Here is a 10,431-nt window from a genome sequence, read left to right as displayed (position 1 = left end):
AATCTTAAATAACTGTTTTTAAAGAGAATAATTAGGAGTATAAATAAAAATTCAACTCTAGTCGAAAACAAAGACAAATAATATTTTAGTAATGCTTTCGGTGAAAAAACAAAACAGAGGTTTCCTAGATTTCAGTTAACTTAGATTAACACGTTAATGAGATTTATAACTGAGATATAACATAATGAAAGAAAAGTGAAAAAAATGAATGAACAAATAAAATATTTTTAGAATGCTAACCCTTTTTCACCGACATTCTGTGTCTTGTTTCTGTGTCGTCTACAAAGACTTGTTTAATAAAAAAAAAAACTGGAATTATTTTTTTATTATTTCACACAAAATAAACACTTAAGGATTTTTTTCCCTTCTTAATAACTATTTAAATATCACATGTAGTTTCTATAAAATATTACTTCTTGCTGGTTTTATTTGAACCCTTTCCGCTTTTTCCAGGTCTGAGAGTGTTAACGAAAATGAAAATATTTGACAATCCAGTTGATGAGAAGCTGCAGAAAGACTGAAATCCATCAGATTGTAAAAACGTCGAGGTGGTCCTTTGATGATGATGATGTGATGAAGATCAGACGCTGATGTGACTGATGTTCTGGCTGTTGATGGGCTGGATGTGGGTCCTGGTGGTGCTGAAGAATGAAAGATCCTTCTACCTGCAGTCATTCCTGAAGGAAGCTGATTGCAGCTGTTCTCTCCTGACAGATGGAATGATGGGAAATGAAGTTCATATTGAAGTGTGGTCCAAGCAGAACAGAAAGGTCTCACCTCAAAGTCAGGACTTGGATCAGCTGCTGTTCTCTGGGAGCGTGCACGTGCTGCTGCATGTGCTTCTGTCATGGCGTTCTGGATGAGCTGCTGAGGTCTGTTTGCATCAAGACTCTCAGCTGCTTTAGTCAAACTGCTGAGCGATGGAACAATGGAGCCGTTTCTGAAGGAAGAGGATCAAACATGATGCTCTGCATCCGTTTGCTTCAGGAAGTGGAGGTTTTTTAGAGTCTCCAGACTGTTTCTGAACGGCCAAAGAAAAGCAGCTGATGTGGTTCTGTCTCCTACCAGCAGGGAGCGCTCTCAGCCGGACAGAACAGATCCTCAATGCTGCTCTGAGAAGGACTCTTCTGTTCCAGAAGCAGAGACTGTTCACATCCAGGAGAATCTGGACTCCAATGAATCCCAGGGAATCTCCTCTCTGCTGTTTGGACACTTTGACCAGCAGAGGGCAGCAGAACTTTCAGCAACTCTGGATCTGATCCCACAAAAACAATCCATGGATGATCAGATTTCAGAAGATTTGAAGGATCAAAGACAAAGATGTTCTGAAGAGAAGATGTGAGAAGAAAGTCCAGAATGAATCCACTCTGACTTCTCCTCATGTCTCTGAAGCTTGTGTCTTCATGTCTTCACCTCAGAGTTTCTTCTGGATTCCATGTGGATCAATAATATTGATCATGTTCTGTTGTCATTTTCCATCAGAACTTCAGGCTTTTCTCTGCTGATGATCTCTGAGCTGAACTTCTTGGAGGAATTCCTGAATCTGGGATTTGGAGCAAACAGTCAGAACAAAGGAGGTTTCCATTTCTTCTAAGCTCTGCCAGAAGAAAAGAGCTGAAGCTTGAAGCTGAAGCAGCATTTGCTCAGAGAATCTGTCCTCCAGACCAACAAGTCCCACCACAGCCTTGAAGACGTTTCCAGAAGCAGCAGCAGACTGTGTTCCCATGACGATGCTGAAGTCAGCTGCTGCTCTGCAGGAGAAAGTCTGCAGCTCCTCAGTCAGGAAGCTCTTTCAAGCTCGTGCACATCTGTCAGTGCAGCAGCAGAAAGCCTGTTTCCCTGCAGGAAGTTGGGACTTTTCAAAGTAAGAGCCTCATGTTGGCAGAGACGGGTTGGATTCTTTGATGCTCCAGTGTCTTTTGGATTCAGGATGAGTTCATGCAGATCTAGAAATCCCACCATGATGATCATCCTTGAGGAATTTCAAAATAAAAGACTTACAATCACCACAATCACTGCTGGATGATAAATACATTTACTCTTTATATTCTTTATCAATAAATCCTTGATTGTAAATGATGGATCTAAAGTTGAAAAGAAGTCAAAGTGCTGACTCAGCACAGATCAAAGGAGACACAGATGATTTCCTGGAATGAAGAAAACATCAAACATCATGATGTGATCTGGAACTGAGCTGTTCTTCAGAAGATCCTCCCAAACATGGAAACTGTTGCTGCAACACGTGAAGGTTTGGTTCTGTTGCTAGTGAGATCTGATGGATCAGAACCAGACTTCTGTCAGCTGGAACTGGGGCTTCTTCCAGACCATGTGACCTCATGGACAAGGCGTCTGAGTCCGGATCAGAAGATTGAGGGTTCAAGTCCCTTCATGGTTGGATTTAGATAATGTTCTTTACCAGAGAACTTGGCATTTAGCAGTCAGAGGGAGAGAGGAACTTCCTGACAGGAAACATAGTCAATTATCTGACATCCAGGATTCATTTCTTTCTTTGTTGTCCTTTCAGACTCACTGGAATCCAGCTGCTATGGTAGAGTGTCCTTGTTGAAGCTTCATGTCTTGTTTGTCTCTTTCATGTCTGTTGATCTCTATGGTTTTCTCTGTGTGGTCAGACGGTGACGATAAAGGAAACATCCAGTTTCTGCACACGTTACTTTTAGGCTAATGCTAAGTAAACAGAGAAAACATCTCTGATCTGATTGGACCAAAGCATGTTAGTGAAGTCCACAGTGGTTCCTGCTGTGAAGATCTGTTTCTCTGTTTGTGGATGAAGAGAACAAACGAAGCAGTTCTGCTGTTCCCGGGGAGTATTCCAGGAAGCATGTTTAAAATAGTGTGAAGAAACTGGATTCTCTAGAAAGGACTGTATTGTATTAGTTCGTAATCCCGTCAGTTTCTTGCACACAGAAATAATGAATAATGACTTAGAGACAGTAACTTATCTTTTTTAGGTTTACTCCGCACAAAGACCACAGATTCGTACGCAGGGTTGCAGACAGATGAACATGGTGCATTCAAAGTCCGAACAAAGGAGTTCAGAAAAAGGCCTGGCATATATACCTTGTATTTGCATATTCAGAACCACAGACTGTTGCAGGCTAGATGCTCGAAGGTCAGACCACTTAAAGTGTCAGATCTCAGAGACATTTGCCAGAACGCATACACCAGAACACACAAAGATGAAAAGGGAGGATGTTAAAGGAATGTTTGCGAGACAATAGTCTTGGTTGTGCTCTGTCTGGAGTGTAATATAATTTTGAGATGATAATACATAGTGAATCGAGGTTAAGCCATTAATGTGATAAAAGGTAAAAGTTAGTTTAATAAAATGTAAAAAGGAGTTTCTAACTATTCTGTTTCTAATCATTCCTTACAAATAGCCTGACTTTAATCCTGAACTCTGGCTGAAATCCGCCTGAACTTGCTTACTCTGGGTATGTCAGTTCCAAATGACAGGATATGAGTTGGCGTAATTACGCTCGACTTGGTAACCCTGGGTTAATGCACGTGCACGGAAGGTACATAAAGACATTCTCAATAGATCGCCGATTTCTGGAATCACCATGGAAACACGTGGGGGAAAAAAAGAGAGCGCGACACTTGAGACGGAGTCTGAGATTTTAATCACAGCGTATGAAGATTATATGTCCACCAAAAAAGTGACACGGCTGCATCATCAAAAAAAACAGTTTCTGCTTGGAGACAAATAACAGACGAAGTAAAGGCACCAGTTTCTGATCTTGTTTCCATTTCCCTTGTAAACTTAAATGAATTACTTCTATTGGTAACAAATAATTTAGTTAAATTTATTCAAACTCAATAATTGTTTATACAACTCAAATTTACGTATTTATCTAACTAAATGTCACATTACTCCAGTAATCCTTTTTCCATTTCAATTACTTAAATTTCTTGAACCTACATATGTCTAAGTTTGAGCCGGCACATATGCTCATTTTTATAACAATAAAAAGGACGGATAAAAATGCATGGAAGACTCACAGACTCACACCTCCTCCATCAGACTGCAGCTTGTTTCTGAATAGAAAAAGCATTTTAGTTATTTTCAATCATCAAAGCAACCTATAAGTGAAATGTTAAAATAGCTTCAACTCCACCAAGTATTCCCCAACATCTTTGTCCAGTTGTGTCAAACTATCTTCTTCTCTGTTGGGTTCAGCTGTCTCAGAGATTAGTAGTCATCCTAAAGCCTTCATCTATCTGATCACAGATGGATCGGTCCTTCTGGAACCTTATCAGACATATCAGGAACCTTCACTAAGCCTCATCCTATGTTCATCTTTACTCTCCATGAAGTGACTGCAGCAGGAATTGTGAGACCAAACTGTTAACTTAGCAGTCTGTGATCTGCTAAGTAAAAACACGTGTGAATGAATCAGATCAGGTTATCTCTGTCCTGAGGTTATTATTAAACTCTGACAGTCCACTTGAATTTGAATGTGAGATTTTACCTCCATGACATTTTTGGATAAAAACATCAAACCTTCATTGCTGCCTCCAGAAAAACCAGCAAACAGACTGAGAGGAAGACACATTCCTCATCTACTGTCATCAGTTCAGATTCATCAACAGAAGCTGACAGTTTCACAGAGAGGACTCAGACCCTGCTGACCTGGGACTGACCGTGGAAAATCCACAGAAGAGGATCCTTAGTGTCAGTGGGGGGTGGGGGGGGGGGGGTCACGACTCCCCGTGGAAAACAAGGGAGCAGATGAGAGAAAACATCCTCCAGAAAGCAGCTCCACACTCAGACTGAGTTTATAGAGGCTGACAGGACTGAGGTTCTGCCACAACAGTTGATAAAGGGGGATATCCCATGATGCACTGGGATCCTTTTCAGTCTTTGTGTAGATTCATCAGCCTGTTTTATTTCATGTTTGTGTTTTTTTTCTCTTCATTAATCTGTAATTTGAAAATCTGGAGTTGAAAATGTTTTTTTCTGAGCTTTAGGAAGCGACACAGAAATCTGACACGTTTTTCTGCAGCTGGAGATCCTAAATGTGTCTGGATGGAGGTCAAACATCTCTGATGGTTAAATCAAGGATTATTTTTCCTCAGATCTGCTGCTCCATGTCCTCAGACGATGAAGAAAACTGAATTTTATATTAATTAAGACAAACTATTATGATCTAAACCAATCAAAGCTGCTGCTGTTAAGATGCTGACAGAAATGTTCTCCATCCTGCAGGTTTACCTCAGGTTCCTCCCCTTTCTCTCACATTGTGGAAAGTGTTGAGTCACTTGAAAAACTGTCATCATCTATGTATATTTGTGCAAACATGAGTTCTAAAAAGAAAACTGGAGGGATTTTAAGGCAACAGAGAAGACAGGTTTGATGAACTTCGGCTCCCACAGTCGATGCAGCAGAGACAGAAACTGAAGCCTTCATCACATCACAGGCAGAGAAAGGAGGCAAAAACTTCTCATCTCCACTTTTATTTCCTGCTCCATTTTGTTGTCAAGACTCCAAATAAAAGTTTTCTTTTGTGTTTTGACAGGGAACAACACTACATTTGAAATAATATCACATATCCGTGAACTTCCTGCTCAGCCAAATGGTTGAGTGCATTTTGAAAACATATATGATTAAAAACCTTGTTTTTATGTAATGCTTAGCCAAGGCAATAAGAAAAATGAAATAACTGTTTTTATTGATATTTTATCTTCGATGGGTTGTATAAAAAAAATCGTTCTTGTGTCAAAAAAACATAAAGAAAATCCTGTCCTGATAAACAGAAACATTTTATAAAAGCTTGTAAATTAAAAACTAAACTCTGCAGAACACAGTCTCTCTGCTCTGCTCCATTCTGATCGTCCATAACTATGATTGATCCACAGATGTCTTTGTTTTCCTGGTCTGAGCTGGAATCCCGATCCAAACTGGACAGATGGATGGATCTACATTGCTGCTGTTTTTGTTGTACTGCTGATGTTAGCTAGGGGGGCTGTAAGTTAGTGGGGGAGTTTGTACACAGATGGATGATGGGAAGAAAACAGTCTGAATCTGCATCAACAGTCCTGCCTCAGACGTGAATTACTAATGAACTTCTCTTGCTCTGGAGAAACTATATCCTAGAACACGACACAATATTTTACCATATCTTTATTTTGTCTAAAAACTGCATCATTATCATCAGGAACAGTTTTAGATCAGAAGATGATCGCAGTGGGATTTCAACAACCCGCCATCCACAGATGAGGTATGGAGGCACATTTTTTTGATCTGATTAAGCCCGTTTGGACTCTGGCGCTCCACGCGCTGGATGAATAGTGGCGTTTGGAGGAAGTGCGGCTGCGCAGTCCGTCCCTGAACACCGTCACTGCCTGGACCTCTTTCTGGGTCCTAGTGCCCTAAAGGTTACAGCTCCTGGTGACACAAGAAAAAAGTCCATTCTAGAGGCCACTCTGACGTCATCATCATCAAAGACAGCGTTACCTAGCAACCATACCAAGACCATAGCAGCTATAGAGGGAAACACAACAAACCATCAACGGCGGTTAAAGCAGTCAGACGTTTGTTCTGCAGCTCAGCAAAAATCTCTGCTTTAGGTTTTGGGGAGAAAAACAAAGGAAAACACACGGAGAAGGATTCTGCAAAGGAAATCCCAAGTTCTATTGGTAAGTCAGCGTCCTGGAAACATGCTTTGTTGGTTCTGAAGTGGCATGAATGCAGACTTAGATTGGTTTGTTTCCTTGGATTCTTCAGATGGATTCAAGCTGTAAATGTTGTCAGCATAAAGCAAGTTTGGACTAAACTAAAGCAGAAAGTGGCTTTGAAGATGGTCAGGAGAAATGAGGGCTTTTTTCAGGAATTCTTGGAAGAGGAGGACTTCTCCAAACAACCAGAATCTAGGAGGAGGTTTTTTCAGCATTGAGATCAGGATTTAGCATGAGCTTCAATCCCATTTTTGTTCAATCCAAATGTTTACCGTCATATTCAGGAGTTCAACTCTGAAAGCCACCATGACATCATAGACATTAAAGACCCTGTTACCTAGCAACCAAACACAACAAACTGTAGACTATTCAAACTGGACATTTTGGGGCAACAATTCTTTTCTAACTCAAGTTTTTATGAAAAATCCAAATGATGGAAACAGATTGTGTAAAGGAAATGAGGATCTATTGGTGAGTCACAGTCCTGGAAACATGAGTTGTGCTCTGATGAAGACGCCTGATCCAAATGTGGATTTTTGAAATGTTCTTCATGAAATTCAAACTGATTGAAGCTTTGAATTAAAGGTGTCAACACATTTCTGCATTGGATTCATTCTGTTTCAGTGTCTAAGGTTGGTTTTGTGGCAGAAACCAAGTTTTTGTTGAACAGTAGCGTTTGAAAAAGCAGAAAGTGGCTTTGAAGATGGTCAGGAGAACTTCTTTGAAGAGGAGGACTTCTCCAAACAACCACAACCTTAGAGGAAGTTTTCTGAGCATTCATAGAATGTTTTTACAATGACTCATCATTTTCCACAAGAAGCTAATGAGTTTTTCCAAATGCATGCTGGATATTCTTAGTTCTAGCTTGGAAAACACTTTGTGGGATTTCCCTGGAAAACCTGCTTTATCAATCATTTTGGTCTCTTTTTCTTCTTCTAAGTTCCAGCTTGGTGAGTGTGCAGGTCGCCATGGCAACCACTGTCCAGGTCAAAGGGAGGACCACGGCCATCCAGTCTCCAGGCTTTTGGATTGATTTGGATTTGATAAACATTTGTTTCCCACATTTTAATAGTAGAATTCAACACGGGACATATAGTGGATTGTAAGAATAGGAACAAAAACAGCAACAACAAAAGAATCCTCCTCCCCTTAAAACATGCATTTGACTCTGAACAAGTCTAAAACAAATCCAAGCAAAGACCAGCGCTGGGGCTCCTCCGAAGGTCCAGACACAGAGAGGCCCAGAGTGACCCCCATTTCTCCTTTTTGCTCTCTCCAGTGGCTGACTCCGCCCCTTAGGACGTCCCCTTGTGTGGATCAGTGGTCAGTGGGTTGGAACCTGCTGCAAATGCAGGCTCTGGTTCTAACTGCTGGATCAGAAGTGGAATGGGAGCTGTAGTGGTGTGTCTGCAGCTGGATGTGGAACACATGAGGGAGGGGGTCAAAGGTCAATCTTTCCTCCAAACAAATGTTGTCAGTCTATTCTCCAACAATGCTCCAACCTCTTCAAAGGTTTTTGGTCCCAAATCCAGAGTGTAGCTGGTAGGACGTGATCATTTCAGCCTCAGATTTGGGATCTGTCATCTCTCTGCCACCGTGACACCGAGTGATGAGTTCATGCTCCAAAGCGGCCCGATCGCTGGCTTTAGGGACTATTCCAAAAGCTTTCAATGATGGCGGGGAATGAACATTAGGAACAGATGACGGCTTGAAATGTCTGCTGTTGGTTTCTGATCCAGACAGAAATTCAATCAAATGTCTGTGAATCCATGATTTCCTTAGAATCTTTGACTCTAGATTCAGATCCATCTGGTTCAAAGGATGAAACTGCAGCTAAAAGTCTTTCAAAAGTCCAAATCCTCAAAGATGAAACAGAAAGTTCCTAGAAAGTCAAATGAAAAACAATCAGATTGTCTTAGATAAACCCGTTTGGAAGTTAAAGCATAGAAACAAAGAAAGTTCCAAAAGCTAAAAGCCTGAAATAAAGAAAAGTCCAAAGAAAAACAGAAATCCCACATTTGGATCAGTAAAGACATGAATTCTCCAGAAACATCCAGAAACAGCTCTGAGCAGCAGCCATGAAGGGACTGAGAACAGACGGACATCAAAGCAGAATCCAAGCAGCACCTTCATCCTGATGAAGCTCCGCCCTCTGACCTTCAGCAGTCATCTCCAGGCTCCGCCCCCAGTCTGTGACGGCTGGATGATGCTGTCCTCCACCTGCAGCTGGACCTGGATGTTCTCTCAGACCATGTGGCCTCATGGATCAGAAGGTTGAGGGTTCAAGTCCCTTCATGGTTGAAGTCAGACAGAAAGTGAAGAAGAGGGAACATTCAGAGCAGTTTCTGTGCTGTTTGCTTCCTCATGAGTCACGTCTAGATCAGGTCTGGATCCCAGTCAGAAAGTGATCAGGAAATCTGCAGATCAAACCTTCATTTACTGAAATGGAAAACATCAACTGACTTTCTACAGATTCTACTTCCATTCATCAAACTCCAACAGGAAGAAGATTTACAATCAATCAAATCTGTTGATTTCCTGACAAACGTTTTCTCTTCCTGTTTGAATGTTTGATTGTTTTCAAACATGAAGAGAGTTTTTTTTCCTGTTTTGTAGCTTAAATTTCTGTTGAAATGTAAAGGTTCATTCAGAATTCCCCAGTGGCCTCATGTTGGAGGAGGGGCTTCATGAGATGCTGCTGGGGGCGGAGCTTGAACACACACCGCTTCCTGGAACCCAAACTCAGGCTAAGTGGAGGAAAAGTTGGGATTTCTGGTGTTTGTCAAGATCTGGAATGGTTTCCTCCCACAAAAAGGCCTTTTTCTAGTTTCCTGCAGATGAATTCTTTTCCTGCTGGGAGTTCTCATCTGGGTTTGCAGATTCTTAGTTGGAGGAAAACTTGGAGCAAATTCTTCCCAGAAAAAGGATTTTCTCTGGAGTGAATTGACATGAACAGAGTGAGTTTGGACTGAAAGCAGCAACAGGGAGGAGATGTTAGAGCTTCATCAGAAAACAGCTTTCTGGAGGAGTTGGAAGACGTCAACAGTCACAGTGATGGTGAGGAGGAGGAGCTAAGACTTCCAAAGTCAGAGCTAAAGATGGAGGAGCAGCAGGAGGAGGTTCTTCACTGAAGGAGAGCACAAGTCCAGCTTGTCAGTGCTTTGCTGATTGGCTAGTTGGATGTGTTCTTTGATGAGCTTTTCAATCTGACGTCTGCTTGGAGGACTGTTTTCATCCTTTTGGATGATTCCACTATTTGAACCAGACCTGGAACTAGAAGAGACTCAATGAGAACAGAAAGACAAGAAAGGATCCAAACCAAACTCTTCTTCTGTCTGACTTCAACCATGAAGGGACTTGAACCCTCAACCTTCTGATCCATGAATCTACCGGAGCATCACTAGAAGGACAGTTGGACTCCCCTCTGGAAAAAGAAGGCTTGAGCATGTTGACGTGACAAACTCCACATTTCTTCTCTTTGTCATGAGTTGGGATCCTAAAATTGGTGTCATTCATTTTCTTTTCCAGCTCATATGGAGCAGAAAACTGTGCCTGTAGGCTGGAAGCAGGCAAAGGCAACAACAGCAACACTTCCTCACCTGCACCTGTTGTTGTTTGTGTGTTGATCCACAAACACATGCTGTGAAGAGGAACCTGCAGTGAAGGCAGCCATGTTGGAGCCTCACACATGTTCTCATTAGGATCAAATGAACCAGTGTGTTTGAGACTGAAAGA

The sequence above is a fragment of the Oryzias latipes genome, chromosome 2 (genome assembly GCF_053564925.1).
Source record: "Oryzias latipes strain Hd-rR chromosome 2, Olatipes_Hd-rR_3.1".
Lineage (NCBI taxonomy): Eukaryota > Metazoa > Chordata > Actinopteri > Beloniformes > Adrianichthyidae > Oryzias > Oryzias latipes.
This window is presented reverse-complemented; position numbering follows the sequence as displayed.